This window comes from Mastigoproctus giganteus, chromosome 8, assembly GCF_048544385.1.
Source record: "Mastigoproctus giganteus isolate SK-2022 chromosome 8, ASM4854438v1, whole genome shotgun sequence".
Lineage (NCBI taxonomy): Eukaryota > Metazoa > Arthropoda > Arachnida > Uropygi > Thelyphonidae > Mastigoproctus > Mastigoproctus giganteus.
The window spans coordinates 204,280,253-204,302,322 of NC_143582.1; the positions used below are offsets into that span (position 1 = coordinate 204,280,253).

General features: G+C 39.3%; 1 protein-coding gene across 1 annotated transcript in view; it reads right to left on the minus strand.

Annotated features, from left to right (window-relative positions):
• LOC150082214 (allatotropins-like) overlaps nucleotides 1–16,601 on the minus strand; it is a 54,521-nt gene extending 37,920 nt beyond the window's left edge. Inside the window, exon 1 of the mRNA XM_090380050.1 lies at nucleotides 16,495–16,601. The gene's annotated coding sequence lies outside the window, so the exon portion shown is untranslated. The remainder of the gene's footprint in view (nucleotides 1–16,494) is intronic.
• Nucleotides 16,602–22,070: the final 5,469 nt, after the last annotated feature.

Consider the following 22,070-nt stretch of genomic DNA (forward strand, 5'->3'; position numbering starts at 1 on the left):
TAGTTTTTCATCCTTTTCGATATAACGTAATAGAAGAGCATCCTGAAGAAGTTTTCAAATAAAAATTACAACACGTTGTTGTGTCTTTCAGTCCAAGTTCTTCTCTCTCTCTCTCACTTCGTGCATGCCAGTAGGTAGTCAAAGCTAACGTTTATTGGTGTGAAAAAAAAAGAGAGAAAAAAAGGGGATAATCAATTGAGAAATCGTGTAAGATTTCAGCAAATCTGTTCCATGATTCACATTTCCGGCGAACTGCATCCCCGCTGCGTTCTCCGTTCTAATTCTGTAGAGTGCGTTCGCCTGTTCGCCATCCTTAAATTGGTACTTAAATATTAAATAAACGAAATGAACTTTAGAAGAGTGATGGCGAGACCTTCTGTCTGTCGTGGAGATGCTGCAAATAGAGATGTTCTTAGAGAGTAAGAAGAACCAAGTTAGGTCAGAGGGGGGACTGCAAACGACAATACTTGTTAGGATGGTTTCTAAGCATCTGGTGGGTGTGGACGGGTTCTCAATTTTCTCCTACCAGTGCATAACTTTGATTTTATTAAAGATGTCTGTTCATAAATTGTCTATTTAGAAATAAATTATTTTGTTTTTCCCTTCACCTTCCAAAAAAAACCAAAATTAATTGTAAATTTAGTTCACGCTCTAATGATTCCATTAAAATTTGTTTCAACCAGTACTTTAGTCTGTAGATGGCGTTACTGAAGGTATGGCGAAGTGTCTAACCAGAAATAACGTTCTGGAACTATAAAACCGATGATTTTCAATAATATACACTCACTGGCAAAAAAATTAGAAACCTTTTGCAATTGTTGCTGTAGGATTTCAGGAGCATAAGTGACTAAGGCCTATTTGCTTTCTTTCTTTAAATCGCGTTTGTTCTGATATCGATTTTCTGTTTGTTGGACGAAAAACCCGAGTTTCCGGGAGAAAAAAACTATGCCACCCTCGCTGAGACCGACTAACTCAGCCACGTTGAGAAAAATGCTTGATTTTACCGATTTTTAGAACGGTGTTATTATTGAAGCACGTACAAGGTGGCGTTACTAGATAATGAATGACGGTTTCTGATTTTTTGGCCATTCAGTGTATTTCACAAGTTAATTTCTCATAGATCACAGGCCCTCGTGGGCAGCACAGTTGGCATGATGGCCATCCTCCACACACCGGGTGGAAAAGACCTGAGTTCGAATCCCGTTAATGACGTGAAGAATTTTTATGGGCCTTTTTCACAGTGGCTGAGTTAGTCGGTTTCATGGAAGGGTAGCATGGTTTTTTCTCTAGGAAACTCGGGAAATTGACCACAGAACACACCCAATTTACAGACAATATACACAGAGCAATATGACCTAATCGCTAATGCTCCTAAAACCCCCTACTATAACAACAACAGCCCCCGCATGAAACTTATTTTATGTACACTAGGCTACATTTAAAATTTCCCCAAGACGCTGATAAAATGTATCAGAAATCAAGCACGACTCTGCTTCCTATAAAATCCAACCGATCAATAGTTTTCAACATTAAAAATGAAATTTAAGTAATTCCATCTTGGAAAATCTATTGAAAACAGGAGTGTGGCATCATAATGAATGCATAGCCCCCTGGTGGTAATCATCTAAGTTACTGAAATACACTTACACTGAAATTGTCTGATGGTACGTAAATTTATTCCATAAACTTCTTAGTACTGCGAAAAATATGCAAATTCCTGGCACTTTAGTTTGTTCCACAACAATATCCCTTCGCTCTATTTTTTTTTTTTTCAATTCATACGAATAAACTTTTAAATTTCGACCAACTTCTTTAATTCTATAAGCAGACGTCAGTTCGTAGTGCAGATATTTCAATCAGAAATACGTATATTTTTGCAAGGACCTTGCTTCTTCTGCACCCAGAAAATTAAGTTTTCTCTCGCTTCCATTTTTTCCTCCAAGCTGCTGCTAACTCTATAAATAAGCTCTAAGCTCACTAAATGTACTTTTCTATACCCTAATATATCCCCTGTTCTTGTTATCTGTTTCGGCCGTTTCGCTGGTTATTGTCTTCTCTTCAGAAACTGCTCAGAATTGTGTTCTATGATTTTTCATTTCAAATTCCCACTTCAGCCCTAGAACTTAGACGCAGTTTCTTTCTTAGAAATTCGATAAGCTATTTATTGCCCAATAAACACGATTTACAGCTACCATCCGATAGGTGTCGCTCACCAAAATTCCACTATTACGAATATTTAATCATTTTCAGCCTTCCTTTTGTTAGGGGGTTATCTACGAAAGTGATCCATCCATAGAATATGATATAAGGGAATTGCCTCTTCGTAAATAATTACACGCCATGTTTTCAGATTAAAGGGGTGTTTCAAAAGTGTAATGCAGTAAGAACCATAGCAGACGACCTCGAGTGCATCTGGGTCTGGCAGTGCGTTGAAAGAAATTCCTTCCTAACCCCCTAGGAGATCGGTGAAACACTTTCGCAGGTTCGTACGAAAATAAAACCAATAGAGAAATATTTCCGAGCATCGAGCACACGATCCATTCCCAAAACGCACAGTCACGTGCTGCGAGAGTAGCAGACGCTGTCTTATTCGGTGTCATAGAGCGTATATCGGAGTCGTAAATTTATTTGCATCGACTGTTGCCCACGCATGAATACATTAAACGTATCTTCACGGAGTTCCGATACAACAGAACTCATCTTCAAACGACTTCGTTAAAATAAGGAGAGGAATCCCTGCACTGCCTCCCTCTTCTCATTACCAAAAGAAAAACGCATCTCTTTTTTTTTTTAAATATATCCCATTTTCAAGCATCGATGTTTTCAACTTTGTAAGATTTTCTGTTTTCAAACTGTCGCTATGTTTTCTGTTACTTTTTTACTGTGTAGGAGAGTTGGAAAGATTTTTATTTTCTTCGGTGCCTTGTTAAAATATGAACCGTGGGGGTTGGAAACTTCTAGCCGGCCCTATTTCCGTATTGTCTATACATATAATCTATTTTCGCTCTCTCTCACTCACCTAACGCTTCTTTAAATGCCATCCCTACTGAGGTTTTTAACCACACTGTCACAATTTATCTATACTCACTGCCCAAAAAAAATGGAGTCTGTTTTGTATGCTTCCCAATGTTTTACAATTTTTTGTATCATCTCCAGATTTCTGAACTAGGTCAGTAACAGACCTCGTAGTTAGCACAGTTGGTAGGATCGCGCTCCTCCCCACACGTGTGGAAAAGACCTGAGTTCGAATCCCTTCGATGATGAGAGGAATTTTTATGGGGCTTTTTCACAATGTGGCTGAGTTAGTCGGTTTCAGGCGAGGGCCGCGTGGTTTTTCGTCCAACAAACAGCAAATCGGTCACAGAACACACGCAATTGACAGACAATATACGCTCAGCAACATGGCCTTAGTCGCCGATACTCCTAAAAACCCAACAACAAACACGTTATTGGACGTTGTACACTGAAAGGACAGAATTCATTGGATACCAGGTTCCTGGGCAACGCGACGCTGTCACCCCTTTGGTAGTGGATCAACCCACCACTCGGCAGTATATAGGTAAACTGCATTCACGCATACGGTAGTTCGATGTCAGTATGGATAAACGTCGTGAGTTAACCGACTTAGAAAGACGGATGATAGTGGGTGCCCGACGCATGGGTCACTCTATCGCCGAGGCGGTACTCAAATTGCACTGTCCCCGTTCGACAGTAACAAGAATCCACCACGAAAAGGTGGTGGATGTACGTGGCCGTGGACTTCTGTCTCGCATTGTTTCAGCCAACCGGAGAGCGACAATGGCACAAATCACCGCTGACTTCAACGAGAGAGATGACAGAAACCTCTCCACTAGGACCAACAGACGATCATTAGCCGCAATAGGCCAATGAAGGGACTCACCAGAATCACATTGCTACTAACACCACGGCACAGGACTCTACGCCTCAGCTGGGCGAAATAACATCGGCACTGGACCTTCGATCATTGGAGACGGGTCTCCTGGTCCTATGAGTCCCGTTTCCAGTTATTTCGAGAGGACGGGAAAGTGCGTAGCTAGAGGAAACCGCACGAAGCTATGCACCCGTCATGTCAACAAGGAACTGTTCAGGCAGGTGGAAGATCGGTAATGGTCTGGGGGTGTTCAACTGGCACACGTTGGAATCTCTGTTACCTGTAGACTCATCGCTGAACGGTTTAAGTTATGTGTCCATCCTTGCAGACCAACTGTATCCCTTCATGGTCATCGTGCACCCACAATGCGCGATGACCATGAAGACCATAAAAGATTGGAATCACGTGAATAGTGCAGAAAGGTGCAGAAGATTCCTGGATGTGGGAGAACGTTTTAGATGATTCTACAATTGTCTAGAAAGTGGAAGCATTGTTTTAATAATATAGAACGTTGTGGTTGATTCCAGTGATTTGCAATAATATGATTTGAAGAGCTGAAACTTATAAAATCGAACACCCGTCTTTCAGAGAGCTGTCATTGTAGGGATTTAAGAGCATCGGCGACTAAAGCCACATAGCTTCTCATATATTGCTTGTAAATTGCGTGTGTTCTGAGTTCGACTTTCTGTTTGCTGGACGAAAAACCCACGTTTCCTGGAGAAAAAGCTATGCAACCCTCGTCTGAGACAGACTAATTCAACCACTTGGTGAAAAAGGCCCATAAAAATTGCTCAATGACACGCGAACCCAGGTCTATTTCCACCCGATGTGGGGAGAATGGCGATTCTACCAACTTTGCTACTCACGAGAGCCATTCAGAAATTGTATTTGGGGTGTTTCGTAATAACCATGCCAAGAAATAAGGAATTGAGTGGTGAAGATAGAAGTGCTATTATAAGTCTGTATAAAGAAAGTTATTCCATGAGAAGTATTGGCAAAAAACTTGGTGTTTCATTTAAATGAGTACAAACTACCATTGGAAGATTCAAGGTTTTAAACGACAAACAACAATCAGGATATCCGTGCGTAACAACAGAAGCACAAGGTAAGACCATAACAGTAATATCTAAATGCAATCAACTGCACCTGAAATCTGAGTTCAGTTCAATAGGAACAGAAGAGAAACTCCCGTGTCGAAATCCAATGTAAAACTTCGTCTAAAACAAGCAGGACTTCGTGGTCGTGTAGCCCTGCGAAAATTCTAATTAAAACTGGAAAATCAAAAGAAACGATTGACTCGGGCTAAAAGCCATCAACATTAGACAATCGAAGAGGGGAAAAACGGATTGTGGACAAATTAATTCAAATTTATAATTTTTGAATTCAAGCGTAGTGAAGTTTATGATCAACTGAATTAAAAATGGTGCCTCAATGTTTAGTACCTGCAGTGGTGATCGCATCATGATCTGTGGTTGCTTCTGTTTTTCTGGAGTGAGTGGCATCGTCAAAATAGGGACTTTCTAGCAAGTAAACAATAGGAGGGGGTATTGAAAATTATGGTGTGGACACTCCAGACGGCTAATCTAAACCCAACAGAGCTTTTATGGGATCATGTAGTCCGTGAAGTCCGCCCATCTTCACAAAATTTATGGGAATCTTACAGATCTCTTGGAATAATTGATGAAAAATAAATATAATTGTTAATATTAATAATAATAATAATTCCATTAACCCCAAAACACCGCAGGACTCATCGAAACTGCAGTGAACATGTGACTTGGAGCCTTCACAAATGGGACACAGTTCTGTTCTCTGAGTCCCGTTTTAGCCTACAAAGAGATTCTAAACGTTATTTCATCTGGAGACAAGGAGGAATGCGGTGCCATCCCGCCAACATCACAGAAAGGGACACATACGGTGGAGGCAGTGGCCTCGTGTCGGGTGGAATAATGACCAACGGCAGCATCCCTCTTCAAGTTTTTGGTAGAGGTACCGTAACAGAGCAAAGGCATCGAGAATAGATCCCTCGAACCCTAAGTACGACCTTTTAGGTGTGTGTTGGACCAAATGTTCTTTTCCTGCACGACAACGCTACTGCACACAGAGCTCAAGTAATGTCATACTTTGTCATTCGAAACTTTTAGTTGGGAGTGTATGTAATAGTTATGCCTACAGTCTTTCCTTCAAATCCGTCCATTCTTCATAGGTGAGGTAATTTCAATGATTAGTATGGCATGGTTTCATAATTATTATTGTTGTCTTTCGAATATCAGAGAGCTACCAGAAATAAGCTCTCCTCTCTAGAAGTACTGGAACACCAATAACAAGAACAGTACTGATTATTCATGAATGTCTTCCGACTAGATCATAATAGCCACCATTTAGAATTTGGACTCCTCTTTCTTCAGCGCAGTCGACGTCAAAGAGGGTCGTACCAGTCTCTATAGTCTGGCTTTTTAAATCGTCCCAAAGAATGTCTATGTGAATTGGAGATTAGGACACAATGGCAGCTGCTTTATCTTGTTTTCCTCAGACAGGTTTGTCCTCATGGGTAGCACAGTTGTTATAATCATCATTCCACGTACATCGGGTGGAAAAACCTGAGTTCGAAATGCGTCAATGGCGAGAGGAATTTTTATGGCACTTTTTCACAACGTGGCTGAGTTAGTCGGTCTCAGGAGAGGAGAGCATGGTTTGTCTATCAGAAAGTCGGATTTTGTTGTTGGAGCGTCTAAAACCCTATAACAACCAACCAAATGACTTAAGCCAGGTTTTTCATCCAGCAAAACAAACATATAGACAAATTCTGACCTCCTCGTGGCCTTGATATTCTTGGCGTAAAAACTAAACTGACTTATTTATCCAAAATCTCAGGAATATCCGGATCCTTTTTTGCAATATAGTGTATATTCGTAAACCGATAGAGCGAATGAATAAAGAGGGAAAAATTATTAATTTAATTTAAGAAATCACGGTGTTGTAATCCAGGTGGCGCCATCGTAGTTGTGACCTTGACGTGCTAAACTCAAAGTAGAAGTCATTATATCGCGTGTTGTGAAATACAGACAGTTATTAGAGCTTTATGACGTAATGGCATTGGTTCAGAACTTAATACACTGCGCATCGAAATCGGAACAAATTATGATTGCTTTAATGTTTCCTTCTATCACTCGATTTCACCTTGGCATTTACTTTTGTTTCAGGTAAGGTTTTGGGGGCCATTTATCGAAAATTGCAAAATATCGTGCAGTCGTTAATGACGCATGTCATCCAAACAAATGTACGTATTTAATGATTCGTATTGGCCATAAATGGCCATTGGTTTATCAATTAAATAAAAAAAGCGTTAATTATTTATAAAAATGATTAATTACTGATATCGAAGCAGATTCGCTTCGTTACCATTAGAAAGATAAACACGAAAAGTGATTTTATCATTTCCATACTAAACAAACGAGTTTAGAAGTTTCCGGTAGATGTCGCTAGGAGAAACTTACGCTAAGTGTTGTATTTGGTATAAATTAATAAATAAATAAATGCTGAAGGTAGATTTAATGGAGTTATCTCACCACTCTTGAGGATTATTGAGTTTCACAATGGGATTTTCTTTTTGACTTCTTTCGCAAACTTATTGAGCTGCTTAATGAAAACTGAAAGATGAAAAATAACTGGCCATTTACGTAATACACTGAACACCAATTGAAATATGATCACCAGCCTAATTAACCATTGGGAGTTCTTGAGACAATAACCCCTAAAAAACTTCTATGCGGTGGAACCATCTGATTATGTTACCAACAGCGAATTCTAAATAAGAAGTAATGAAAGAAGCTACTAGGCTTTTCATACTAGCTAAGAAATACTGTTGAAGGCTTGGACCTATTGTCTGATGAAATATTGAGACAAGTGGAAGAAAAGAAAAATGCATGGGATACATAGTGGTAGATATAAATTTGTCTGTAATCTTCACAAAGGAGGTTAGGCAATCGAAGGCAGATTATGAGAAGTCTCTGGCTAAGAGCAGCAATGATTTCTTTACTTATATTAGCAATAGATGGAAAGGGATGAATCACATTGGTCCACTTGATGTTCACTCTTTAGGGAAGGGTATGCCAGATGGGTGAGATCAATCCAATTGTATTTAGGGGGGGGGGGCAGTAAGGCAGGTAAGCACCCTTAGGAATAATTATGCTAGCATTTTGGGATTCAGGAGTTTCCTGAGGATGGATATCTGCCAATACATCTTCAATTCACAAAAGATGAAATGAGTAAGCCAGTCTTCAGCTTAACTTTTATTCCGGGGAAAATGGAGTTTTTGGTTAAAGAGGTAATGTAAGACCATCTAGAGGTGAATGCAATTATACTGCACTCATAGCATAGATTTATTAATAGATTTCAGTGGGAGAAGACAGAGAGTGGTAATCAATGGACACTGTTCTTCCAGTGCTGGCTGGTGTAATTGTGGTTTTCAGTATTTATTAATGATATTGGTGAAGGTGGATCAAACTTATTGTCTAAGTTTGCAGAAGATGCAAAGTTTGGCATGGCGGTTATTGACAGTGATCAGAGTGTTCTACACTGAGAGGACAAAAATTATGGGATACCTACCTAGTAACGGGTAAGCTGATCTTTCGCCCGAATAAGGGCACTCACACAGCGAGTCATTGAGTCCAGCAGTTCACGAAAGTGTTCAGCAGGTATTTCCATCCATGCTTGCTGCACCGCTGTCCATAATTCTGTTGCATTCATGGGTGGACAATGCAAAGCTCAAACGGAACTTTCCACAGCATCCCAAAGATGCTCCACAGGGTTCATATCCGTGGGACGGGGAGGCATTTCATGATGGTGAAATATGCTAAATGCGCTTCGAACCATGTTCTAGTCACCACAGCTCTGTCGGGAGACTCATTGTCTTGATGGAAGAGTTAATTGCCATGTGGGTGCATGATGACCATGAAGGGATGCAGATGTTGTGCAAGGATGGACACATAACCTGGACTGTTCAGAGATCCTTCTAGACCAGAGGTCCCAACGTGTGCCAGATGAACACTCCCCAGACCATTACCGACCGTCCACCTGCCTGAACAGTTCCTTGTTGACATGACAGGTGTATAGCTTCGTGCGGTTTCCGCCAGATACGCACTCTCCTGTTAGCTCGAAATAACTGAAAATGGGACTCATAGGAACAAGAGACCCGTCTCCAATGATCCAAGGTCCAGTGCCGATGTTCTTTCGCCCAGTTGAGGCGTAGAGTCCTGTGTTGTGGTGTTAATAGCAATGTGATTCTGGTGAGTTTTTAGCAATGTGATTCTGGTGAATTTGGCGGTGATTTGTAGCCACTGTCACTCTCTGGTTGGCTGAAACAATGCGAGATGGACGTCAATGGCCACGTTCATCCATCACCTTTCTCTGCCCTCACCGCTATCCACGATGAAATGTAATCCAGATACATTCCTGAAACTTTCGAACGGGGATAGTGCAATTTCTGTACCACGATAGAGTGCCTCATGCGTCGGGCACCCACTATCATCCCTCTTTCAAAGTCGGTTAACTTACGACGTTTATCCATAATGGCATCGAATTACCATATAAGTGAATGCAGTGTACCTATATCTGCCAAGCGGTGCCAGGTGCGTCCACTAGTGAGAGGGGTGACAGCGTAGCTTTTCCAAGGAACCAGATACAGGTCTTTTCCACGCGGTATGGGGAGGAGGGCAATTCTACCAACTGGGCTATCCACGAGGGCACCAATCCGAATAATAATAATTTTTATTTTTGCGTCTGACAAAACTAAACATCGGACAAGACAATCCACAAAGAATTCTACAACTATCTTCTCCTAATATATTTTAACTCGAAGGTCTGTTTGTTCTGCGCGTACCCCTTCCTCCCTTTTGGGAAATAATCGCCCTTGTGGTAATTGCAGCCCCTCTGTTTATCTAAGCAATAGTTGCTTTGGAATTATTAAATGTTGTCCTTAAGATTCTCCCAGAAGATTTATGTTAGGAACTTTTGTTTACGCTGGAAATTATTTAACTGTGTAAACATCTCCGGCCCTTTTAGCCGTACACCAAAAGGATTACTCTGATTATTCGGTTGGCAACACGGAACTCGTATTCCAGAAGGAGTTTTAGAATGTTTTCCACTAATTTCTTCTCCATTTAACTTAATCCTTTTAAGGTCCATAAAAATATGGAAGATTTAAAGATAATTGGTGCTTCCTAAAAGGGATTTAGATTCGAATTTTTAAAGGTCGTCAATTAACTGCGAGGGCCCTTACGTCAACGACAATAACGCGTCGCCTCATTTCGACGAATTAATATTTTTAGATCTTTTGGATGGATTCTCCGTTTAAAATGTTTTAAATTTATTCAATTTTTGGACAGCTGACAAGAACTCAATTTCGAATTCAAATTGGCAAAGACATCTTTTGAAAAAAGTGTGTCGTTTCTTAGAGAAAATACAGAAGTTCTTACGCAACTCAATTATGTCTCCTCATTTGCATAATATTAGAGAAATTTTATTAAATTCTTTGTTACAGTTTAGTTATAGATGGAAATGGTGGTCTAAGGAGTTGCTGTCTTTTGTTAAGTGAAGGTTTCTTAATTGGGTTTTCTTACCACCCACCCTCCTTGAAATGGTAATTTTTATCGTTGTTCTCCACTCTCCTCGGATTGGTGTTTTCGGTTATTTTTTTTAATATTCCTGCGCGGTCTCTTTCTCGTCAGCGTAGTTGGTCCAAATCGAAGGGTGTGCTACGGTTTCAGGGTTGTGCTTAATACGATCCGTGTCATCCAATCGGGGGGTGTTTTTATTGAGGCTTATAAACGCTTCGTGAAATTTTCGTCTGCTGTGATATCGATGGTGGGGGGGGGCGGTAATTGCTCATTGGAAAATTTATTGGAGTTGTTAAATTTTGTAGTTAATCAGGTCCTCGTAAAATAGATGGGGCGTGTTTACAATAGTGGATTAATTGGGATCGAGAGCGTATGGGGTAATTAATCCCAGAGAGAGAGAGAGAGAGAGAGCGTATAAGGCCAAAGAAAGAAAATAAGATGAAAGAAGTAGAACGAAATAAAGAGAGAATATAAGACGAAAGAAAGAAAGAAGAAAGAAATATGACGAAAGAGAAAATAACACAAAAGACAAAGAAAGAGAGAAAGTAGGAAGAGAGAGAGGGAATAAAGCAATAGAAAGAAAAAAGGGAGAAAATGAGGCGAAAAAAAAAAAGAAAAGGGGAGGGAAAAGAAAGGCAAACCGAGAGAGAGAGAAAACAAGACTAAAGTAAGAAAGAGAGAGAGAGAGAGACAGAGAGAGAGAGAGAGAGAGAGAGAGAGAGAGAGAGAGAGAGAGAGAGAGAGAAATATAAGGCTCAAGAAAAAAGAAAATAAGACAAAAGACAAAGAAAAGGAGGAAGTAGGAAGAGAAAGAGAGAGAGAGAGAGAGAGAGAGAGAGAGAGCGTATAAGGCCAAAGAAAGAAAATAAGACGAAAGAAGTAGAACGAAATAAAGAAAAAGAGAGAATATAATACGGAAGAAAGAAAGAAAGAAAGAAAATATGAAGAAAGAGAAAATAAGACAAAAGGCAGCGAGAGAGAGAGAGAGAAAGAAATATAAGGCATAAGTCTTATATTTCTCTCTGTTTCTTTGTCTTTTTTCTTATTTTCTTTCTATCTTTAGTGTTTTTTTCTTTTTTCTTTCGCGAGAAAAAAGAAAATAAGACAAAAGACAAAGAAAGAGAGAGAGAGAGAGAGAGAGAGAAAGAGAAAGAGAGAGAGGAGGAGGAGAAAATAAAGCAGAAAAAATATGGCGAAATAAAGAAAGAGAGAGGCAATAAGACAAAATACAGAGAGATAAAGAAAAAAGAAAAGAAGATAAGAGAAATAGGACGAAAAAGACAGACAGAGAGAGAGAGAGAGAGAGAGAGAGAGAGAAGACGAGAAGACGAGAAGAGATAAATAGGACGAGAGAGAGAGAGAGAGAGAGAGAGAGAGAAGAGGGGAAGAGATAAATAGGACGAGAGAGAGAGAAATCGAGATAAATAGAGAATATAAGGCAGAAGAAATAAAGAAAGAAAGAAGGGAAAAAGAAAACAACACAAAAGACAAAGATAGAGAGAATTGAGACAGAGAGAGGGGATATAAGACGAAAGGGAGAAAGAAAGGAAAGGAAAAATATGATGAAAAGAAGTTAGTTAGTACGCAGTGTGTTTCATTTTAGGCGCGTCAGCATTCGTGTAACTCGGTTCGCCCATATTCATAATTTATGGCCGAACCGAGAACACTTCGTTTGTGCGCATCCGCCACATTCTCCATTCATTACTCCAACCAGCGCACGGCAACACACCTAATATCCACTGCTTCAGCCAACGTACGGTATGTGGATATGTGTGATAACGAAAGTAAAAATTGCCGGATTTCTATTGATTAGATTTTAATGAAATTCGGAATGGCTCCACAAATCTTTCTAAGAGACCCAAATATAAAATTTCATGAAAATCCATCCACTGGGAGTGGATTTATCACATGCGGACGGACAGACAGACGGAAAGGACCCTGCGAAGACAATAGGCGCATTGTGCACTTGTGCTAAGGCACATAAAAAGGGAGAAACGTAGGCGACAGAAAGAAAGAATGAAAATAACACGAAAGACAAAGAGAGAGAGAGAGAGAGACAAAAAGACAGAAAATGAGGTAAAAGAAAAGAATATAAGAAAAGCACACAGATTGAGAGAGAGGAAATAAGACGATGGAAAGAAAAAAGAAAAGAGGAAGAGTGAGAGAGAGAGAGAGAAATAAGATAGAGAGAGTTTCCCACCACAAAGTGGATCCGGCAACGTCGGCATGAGTGGCGGAGATAAGAGACGAATTTCTCAAAACAGGGCCGGTTGGACATCCCCTAGTCGGGCAACTTCTCTAAGCCGAGAAAAGAGATTTGCATTCGGAGGCATCGCTTCGGTGCAGCTGCTCCGCTATGCACGGGGCCGGCAATTGGGTAAAGTGCATTCCCACATCCCCTTAAACAACCCTTTTATCGATATTTTTAGACCACCCGTGAAATCGAATTCGCTAAATAATTTCGACACACCGAACGCCACTTTCCCATTCCGGCAAAACTGCGAGCTCGAGTCCGCATTAAGTTAACCCACAAAAGGTTAACGCCGTTATCGAATTATGAGCTCGGCAACCTTCGACCCCAACATTTACATCCGCCACTGCATTGAACTTCGCCTCCGCACACTATTTCGCTCGATCGAATAATTCGATGAACTATCGCCGGGTTTAATAAGCGCCGCCGCTGCCAATCAGCGACCACATTTTTGTGTCCTCCTAAATAGGAGTACACCGATATCAAAGGTCGAATTCAATTCGGATCGCTTCCGTTTATCATTCATGCCTCGTACAGATTACCGCCGATCGTTCGCGTTCATATCCACAAATTTACGACCGAAAGGCATTCTATTGACCCGATAAACCGAAATTATACGACCCCTTCGGAAGCTAACAACTCCCGAAGTTTCCAACAGCGCCACAGTTAGTGTCCGCAATAAAGTCCGGACTGCTGCGTTTACTAAACGTTCTCCTACGAGAAAAGTTCACGTTTCGAGTGCACTGGTGGACAAAATTAACGAAACTCACAAACATTGGTGCGACTATTTTTATGCAGTCTCATATACAAATGCAATTATGAAAGAAAATTTATATTTATCCTGTTGTAATAAGGCAAAACATGTCGGAACACGTTACAGTTGAGACATTATCCACAACCTAATATCGACTCGTCGTAAGAATTTAGTAGGACTCAACCGGTGTGTCGCGGCACCCTGCTCTGCCGCAAGCTTTTCTCAAGTGCGCCGTGATGATTTGAAGAGAAGAATAATTATATCAAAAAATCGTACGGATATTTAAAAAAAATGGAATTATTAAAAGCAACAATTTTTATGGTATCTGACAATCAATCCACGTTTAAAGTCTTTGTAGACGTACGTGTGATAAATGACAATTAAGTTCAAAAGATGTAATTTATTACTTTTACCGGTAGTGGGAAGTTTACGGTAATTATGATAGCCATTTCGAAACTTTAAGAAACTATCTTTTTTCGTACGCTCCTAAAATAAAGTTTGACGTCTGCTACTTGGCGTTGTGATGAGTGATTAAACTTTAAAATAACGAGGCAGTCTCGTCAACCGATCATGTCCGAGTTTGTATATTATGCTTTTATGGTAATTTTTTGCGACATAATTTGCATCCAAACGATGTACTGCAGTAAACAGGATAAATTACTACGCCTTCGCAAAAGTTATTAAACTGTTTCGGTTGCTAAGGTTATTTATTTATTAGGTATTAAGGCCCGACATCAAGGTCCGCGGTTAATGGAGAAAAAAAATGTGTTGCGGTGAAGCGAACGAAAGGAGCAACAATAACTTCTGATAAAAAATGATCATTTTTTTCGCCTATTTACAAGAATACAGTAGACGATAACCAACTGTTGGGACAACAATAACCTCTGATAAAAATGATCATTCTTATCACGCGCTAACAACAATGTAGAAATTATATTTATTTTTCGCGCGCTTACAACAATTTAAAAATGATATCTTTCTGGTACGTAAAAATGAATTTTTATTATCGTCTGCTTACCACAATACAGCAGACAACTATCAACTGTATTGTTGAAATTAGCATAATATCGCGTACAATATTTAATCAGATTGTGGATTTCATTCACGTCCAATATTTAATAATCGGATTCGCGTGCTTACAACAATGTAAAAACGATCATTTCTTTCACGTATGTAATGTAAAAATGAATTTTTTTTTCTGCTTACAACAATACAGCAGACAACTATGAACTGTATTGTTGAAATTAGCATCATATCGCGTGCAATATTTAATAATCACATTCGCGTGCTTACAACAATGTAAAAATAATTTCTTTCGCGTGCTCACAACAATGTAAAAATAATTTCTTTCGCGTGTTTACAAAAATGTAAAAATGATATATCTTTCGCGTGCGTAATGTAAAAATGCACTTTTTTCTGCTTACAACAATACAGCAGAAAACTATGAATTGTATTGTTGAAATTAGCATCGTATCGCGTGCAATATTTAATAATCACATTCGCATGCTTACGACAATGTAAAAATAATTTCTTTCGCGTGCTTATAACAATATAAAAATATTTATTTCGCGTGCTTACAAAAATGTAAAAATGACATATCTTTCGTGTGCGTAATGTAAAAATGGATTTTTTTTCTGCTTACAACAATACAGCAGACAACTATGAACTGTATTGTTGAAATTAGCATCATATCGCGTGCAATATTTAATAATCACATTCGCGTGCTTACAAAAATGTAAAAATAATTTCTTTCCGTGCTCACAACAATGTAAAAATAATTTCTTTCGCGTGCTTATAACAATATAAAAATGTTTATTTCGCGTGCTTACAAAAATGTAAAAATGACATATCTTTCGCGTGCGTAATGTAAAAATGGATTTTTTTTCTGCTTACAACAATACAGCAGACAACTATGAACTGTATTGTTCAAATTAGCATCATATCGCGTGCAATATTTAATAACCACATTCGCGTGCTTACAACAATGTAAAAATAATTTCTTTCGCGTGCTTATAACAATATAAAAATATTTATTTCGCGTGCTTACAAAAATGTAAAAATGATATATCTTTCGCGTGCGTAATGTAAAAATGGATTTTTTTTCTGCTTACAACAATACAGCAGACAACTATGAACTGTATTGTTGAAATTAGCATCATATCGCGTGCAATATTTAATAATCACATTCGCGTGCTTACAAAAATGTAAAAATAATTTCTTTCGCGTGCTCACAACAATGTAAAAAAAATTTCTTTCGCGTGCTTACAAAAATGTAAAAATATTTCTTTCGCGTGCATACAACAATGTAAAATGAATTTTTGTTCGTAAGCTTACAACAATACAGCAGACAACTATCAACTGGTATTGTTGAAATTAGCATATCACGTGTAATATTTATTCAGATTGTAAATGTCATTATGTGCAATATTTAATGAGATTGTGGATTTCATTCACGTGCAATATTTAATAATCAGATTCGCGTGCTTACAACAATGTAAATATGAATTTTTTTTTTCGCCTGCTTACAATAATGTAAAAATGACTTTTTTTCGTCTGCTTTCAACAATACAGCAGACGAGTGTCAACTGTATTGTTGAAATTAGCATAATAGCACGTGCAATATTTAATAATGAGAGTCACGGGCAATGTAAATATGAATTTTTTTCCGTGCGTACAACAATGTAAAAATGAATTTTTTTCGTCCGCTCTCAACAAAACAGCAGACGACTATCAACTGTATTGTTGAAATTAGCATAATATCACATTCATATTTAATAATCAGTTTGTGAATTTCATTTAGTTGCATTTAGAGTTAAAAATAAAAATCTGTTTAAATAAGTTTATACTTGCTGTGAAAAATTATTAGACGAACTTTTCTTTACTGTATTTTTAAAGAAACTGCTGGTTATCAATTTCTATATTTCTTAGCATCTGTAAATAAACGGAAAGAGAGGGAAAAAGATACGCAAAAGAGACTTACGGTAGATCTTCGACAGAACAAAGCGACACTAATATAGAAAGGGACTGACTTTATTGCTTCCGCAGTTGGTTGTGAGGTGGGAACCACTTCTTGCGAGGCCGGCGGAGATGCTGAGATTGCGGACAGACATCGTAATCTGTTTATATATATAGCGTGTTAGATAGCACGTATTGCGTGCCATTATCCCGGCGACCAATCAGAGGCCACGAAAGAGACAACTTCAGTGAATCGCGAGATGTTCGCACTGGCGTTGGGAGGAAGTGTAAAGGAAGACTTACTGGGACAGGTGGGTGGTTATTGGCGTTTCTTTAGGCCACAAATGGATCCATAAAACATTGAATGAGTAGCAGTTTTCTTCTGTTTATCGCAACAGTCATTGATTTCAATTGCACATGCCCATTAAGGGAAACGCGTGCATGGGGGGGTCCATTAAACGCATTTACCTAATGAAAGTGATCATTATTCACTTGGTTTCCGATTTTCCTAGCATCCCGTAGGTATACGAGCGCCCGCGTAAATTTCAACGTTGAATTTTTTTGGATTTTAATATGAAAGCTTTCGAACGAGGATTGATAGTTGGTGATGATCAGTACTTTTTCGAAATTAAGCAATATTTAGGTTGGATATATAGTATTTACGTATAAAAGGGTGTTTAATAATGCTCAGAGAAAGATTATCGCGTTCGTGATTACCTCCTAGACTGCTCTCGTTTGGGCGGAGTACTGATTAACCAGCTCCAAAGAAGGTTCGAGCTAGTTAATCAGTACAAGATGAAAATCAAGATGAACGATTTAAATATAAGGTAATAGTATCTATGACAATACAAATAAATACATAAATAAAAAATCGAGCTACCAAATAATGAAATTGAAATTTCCCGAATAAATCATATTTATCTTATAATTTTTCTTAAAATATATATATATTTCTATTTTAATTCACTTTATTTTATTTTATTTTTCATTTAATTCCTTTTAAGTAACGATCACTTAAAATTTAAAATTTAAAATTTAATATTACACGAACATTTTGTTAGGAAAACTGAAACACGAAAGTTATTAGAATCTGTAGCTTAGTATCATGCATGGGTTGAAGGTTGGGAAGACAGAAGAAGTTGCTTGTTGACGTTAGATTTGAATTTCTGTAGATTGCAATTTTCAAGAAATACGTATGAGGTGAAGTTGTTCCAGATAATGCAATCAGCAAAACTGAGGATTTCCGGTCAGGGAAGAAGGGCATGAATATACAAGAGAAAAAGAGAGTGAGAAAGAACAGAACCTTGGTTACCACCAACATTAGTGAAGAAGTTAGAAGACGAATCCATATTGGCGAGCCTTCTACCATCATCCGCGGTGGCCGGTCAGAGAGCAAACTAGACATCCAATTACAAAAAGCAGTTGGTAAACCATAAGATAGAAACTTGTTTAGAAGACCTTTATGCTGAACCGGATCAAAAGCCTTTGAAATGTCAAGAGTAACTGCTTGAGTTTCGCCAAACGTTTCAGTTGAATTTGTCCATAGATGGGTAACATATCTCCAGTGGATCGAATCCATATTGGCGATCGTTGATCAGATGGAAGGTTTGGGAGTAATGCGATTATTAATCAATGTTACTGGTGGGCATGACACATTTGTTCAATCATGGTCTGGTGGAATTTACTTGAGGAACAGTTGCTGCAAGGTCCCAGTGTATCTGAATCCATCAATGATTCTGGCGCTAAAAGTAGATAGGAAGACACATAGATCTTCCGTATCTTGCAATTTTGAACTGGTGTTTTGTTTTCATCGTTTCCATGATTGCAAACGCAGTATTGGATAGCTAGAAAGTTGAGAAAGGTAACAGAATATCCAAAGCCGTCCCTGATATTGTAGAATATTCTTCTATGATGGATAATCAAAGAGCAAATAAAGAAAGCTCACCAAATTTCATATTTTGAAGGATCCAGTAAATTCTGCCATTTCCATGGAATAAAGTTTGATGTTGAAGACCCAGAAAATCTGAACCCTCACCCTATTTCTCAGAAATAGATAGAAGGTAATTGATCAAAGCAGAATGCAGAGCAAAGAGGTGTTTGATGACGAATTCTTTCACATGCTGGACTTCTGTTAACACGTTCATCAAAATTCTGTAATTGCATGTTTTATTCAGTCGGTTTGCTGTTTCCTGGATGAAACACCCGAGTTTCCGGGAGAGAAAACCATGCAATACATGCCTGAAGACGACTAACTCAGCCACGTTGTGAAAAAAAGGCCGTTAAAAATTCCTCGCGTCATTGACGGGATTCCAACTCAGAATTTGTTTTCATCCCGTGTGGATGAACGATGATTGTATCCACTGTGCAACCCGAGAGGACTTTTTCCAGAAACTCGAACAGACAATATATTGACACGTAATAAGAAACATTTTATTTCCAGCTGCCATCTTGAAATAAACCCACGCAGTTGAACCGACACGTCAGCGACGTGTCGGTTCAACTGCGTCTTTCGATATTGTATGAATACCCCTGGGTTTGAATCTTCTGTCGATGGCAAGAACTTTGATGGCTGTTTCCATGCCGTGTGGGGTCTCTGGCGAGGGTTCTCCCTCCACAGACTGAAGATTTTCATCCCGCAAACCAAACCGACTGTAGGATACCCGGAACTTACAGACACGAATCTGCGTGCGACCAATACCTTCTGGACGTTGGGATTTAAAACCAATCAAGCATATGGTTCATGCTGGGTTCAACGGGGATTTTGGGTCATGCCATCATTATTGTAATCGTTTGTAGGGCGACTTCTGTCCATTTCAGACGAAGTGAAGTTCACATTTGTGACCTAATTCAGACGCTGTAATTCGGTTACGCCTCGAGACATCCGAAGTGAAACGCTACTGTGTAAAAACCGACAAATCAGTTACGATAACGCAACTAGTTTCGGAGTAGGGGTCACCCTCCCGTAGCGTGCGCATTGATTCAAATCCGTTTAGGCTATCGATCTGATATTGGCGATCGTATCTGTTCCGAAGGGGCCCCGAGGCGAATCGCACTTCGATTCGTTTTATTTTAATGCCGCTTAAGTGCGACATAAACATGCATTTCCGTAAACAGATATTGCGTTCGTAAATCAAACGCGTGTGTGATTTGCGGATGCATAATTCATTACCGCAGCGCGATCTGGATTACTCGCGTTCGACTATTGGATTTCCAATCTGCTTCACCCACCTGGGGATCCTCCCCCCACACAAATGAGAAGAGGATCCCCAGTTGGAAACCTTAAAAATCTGTTTTAAGTCTTGTCTTTTATTTCTGTTGAATACTATCGAAATCCTCTCAAAGGTTAACTCCACCTCTCTCTCTTTCACCTTCTTTGCATTTCTCTCTCTCTCTCTCTCTCTGTCATTCTCATTCACTTTTTCTTTCCCTCTCATCCTATTTTTTTTTCCATTTCTCTCTTTCCTTATCTATTCTTTCTCTCTCTTTCCGTTCTCTTTCATTCTGTCTTTCTTTCCTTATTTATTCTCTTTCTTTCTCCTTCCGTTCTCTCTCTCTCTCTCTGTTTCTGTCTTCCATTCTTTCTTTCTCTTTCTCCTCCTCTCTCTCTCTCTCTCCTCTCCTTATGTATCACTTTCTTTCTTCGGTGCTTTCTTTTATTCTTTTTCTCCCTTTCCCTTTCTTTCTTTCTCTCTCTCTCTCTTTCATTCTTTCTGTTTTTCTTTCTTTCTAGCTCTTTCTCTTTCTCCCTTTCCTTCACCCTCTCTCTCTCTCTCTCTCTCTTTCATACTTTCTCCCATTTCCTTGACTTCTCTTTCTTTCTCTTTTTTTCTTTACTCTCTCTCTCTCTTTCATTCTTACTCCTTTCTTTCTTTCTCTCTCTCTTTCTCTTTCATAGTTTCTCCCATTTCCTTCACTTCTCTTTCTTTCTCTTTTTCCTTTACTCTCTCTCTCTCTCTCTCTCATTCTTACTCCTTTATTTCTCTCTCTCTCTCTCTCTCTCTCTCTCTCTCTCTCTCTCTCTCTCTCTCTCATTCTTACTCCTTTATTTCTCTCTCTCTCTCTCTCTCTCTCTCTCTCTCTCTCTCTCTCTCTCTCTCTCTCTCTCGTCTGATGATCTTTGGGATCCACAAACTCGTTTCATAAAAATTCTAGAAAGAGTCGCCAAACGAAACGAACTTTCCATAACTGTCGCTAGAGGCGCTCTCCCCGATCGCTACTGAGCAGCTCTGTGTGCGCATGCCAGTACTTCTCGAGCTAGTGTAGCGTGAAGAGGGTTTTTTAGCCGCGTGTGGTAATGAGTGTGGTGTGGTAGTTTCTCCATCAAGACAATGCCAGGCCCCCCCCTACGGCTGTCTAATATTGTGCACGCAGTGATCACTGCCGTAGTTGCCAAGTTTCTGCCACATCCCCCTTATTCATCGGACTTAGCCCCGTGCGATTTCTTCCTGTTTCCACGTCTGAAGAAAGCTCTGAAAGTGCGTGAAGTTGAAGTATTTCGAGAAGGAGAAATCCACAGAAGATTCAGATGATGGCAATGAAAATAAGATCTTGCACCAGTCCTCGAATTAAGTGATCACCCCTCGTACATGCATACATTTCTACATACACAATTCTCTGGACTCGAACTACTTCGAGGCCCAGTAGCTCGAGTCCAGTTCTTAATCACATTTTTCAAAGAACAAAACCAGGTCACCCGTGTTCAAAGTACGCGAAAACTCTCGATACGTTCGTTCAGCCTTCGGAAATTCAAAAGAGCATCGGGTGACGGATGGAACGGACGATAGAGCGACACGTCAGGAGAGAGAGAGAGAGAGAGAGAGAGAGAGAGTAACAGTTGTCAACGAAGCTGATCAGATATAATCATCCGAATAATCGCTCTAATTAAAGTTTGCAAACTGATGGAATAATTTAACTACGAATGGGATTCGAACGCAAATACAGCAATTTTATAGAGTCGAGTCCGATTGGCAATTAAGGTAATAACTGTATACTCGAGTTGCCAAATTATTAGGAGTCATTTGTGTACGCACGAGTTTCCAAATTGTTTGCAGTCATTTTTGTACTCACGAGTTGTCAAATTAGTAGGCGCCACTTTTGTACACAAGAGATGCCAAATTAGGATTCGTTTTTATATACACGAGTTGCCAAATTATTAGGAGTCATTTTTGTTTCTCTGAATTAACAGATATTGCGCATTATAACAACTTTTTTCCACAAAGTCGCGTATATTTGCGCAGCTGCGCTAAATACGTCTGAATTTTTTCGCAGAAATCGCGCGTATTTTTCAGAATTTGACCTTTCCGAATGTTGCTAATATTTTCCTCTCCGGTCCTTAATACTTGGAAAGTGCTCTCTCGAAACAGCCTCGGAGAAATTCCAAATTTTATGTCCCACATCATTAAAAGCGTCGACCGAGTGTATAATCCAATTAACGATTTTTTTTTTTTCCAGATGTCTTTTTGGTTTTTCTTTTTCTTTTTTCCCTTTTTTTGTTGTGGTTGTGTTTGTTCATAAACGAATCGCTATAAGAAAACACTCAGAGAAATGCTGGCAGACTCTAATTTGGACAGATAGCGATAAATAAAAAAATAAGAGAGAGAG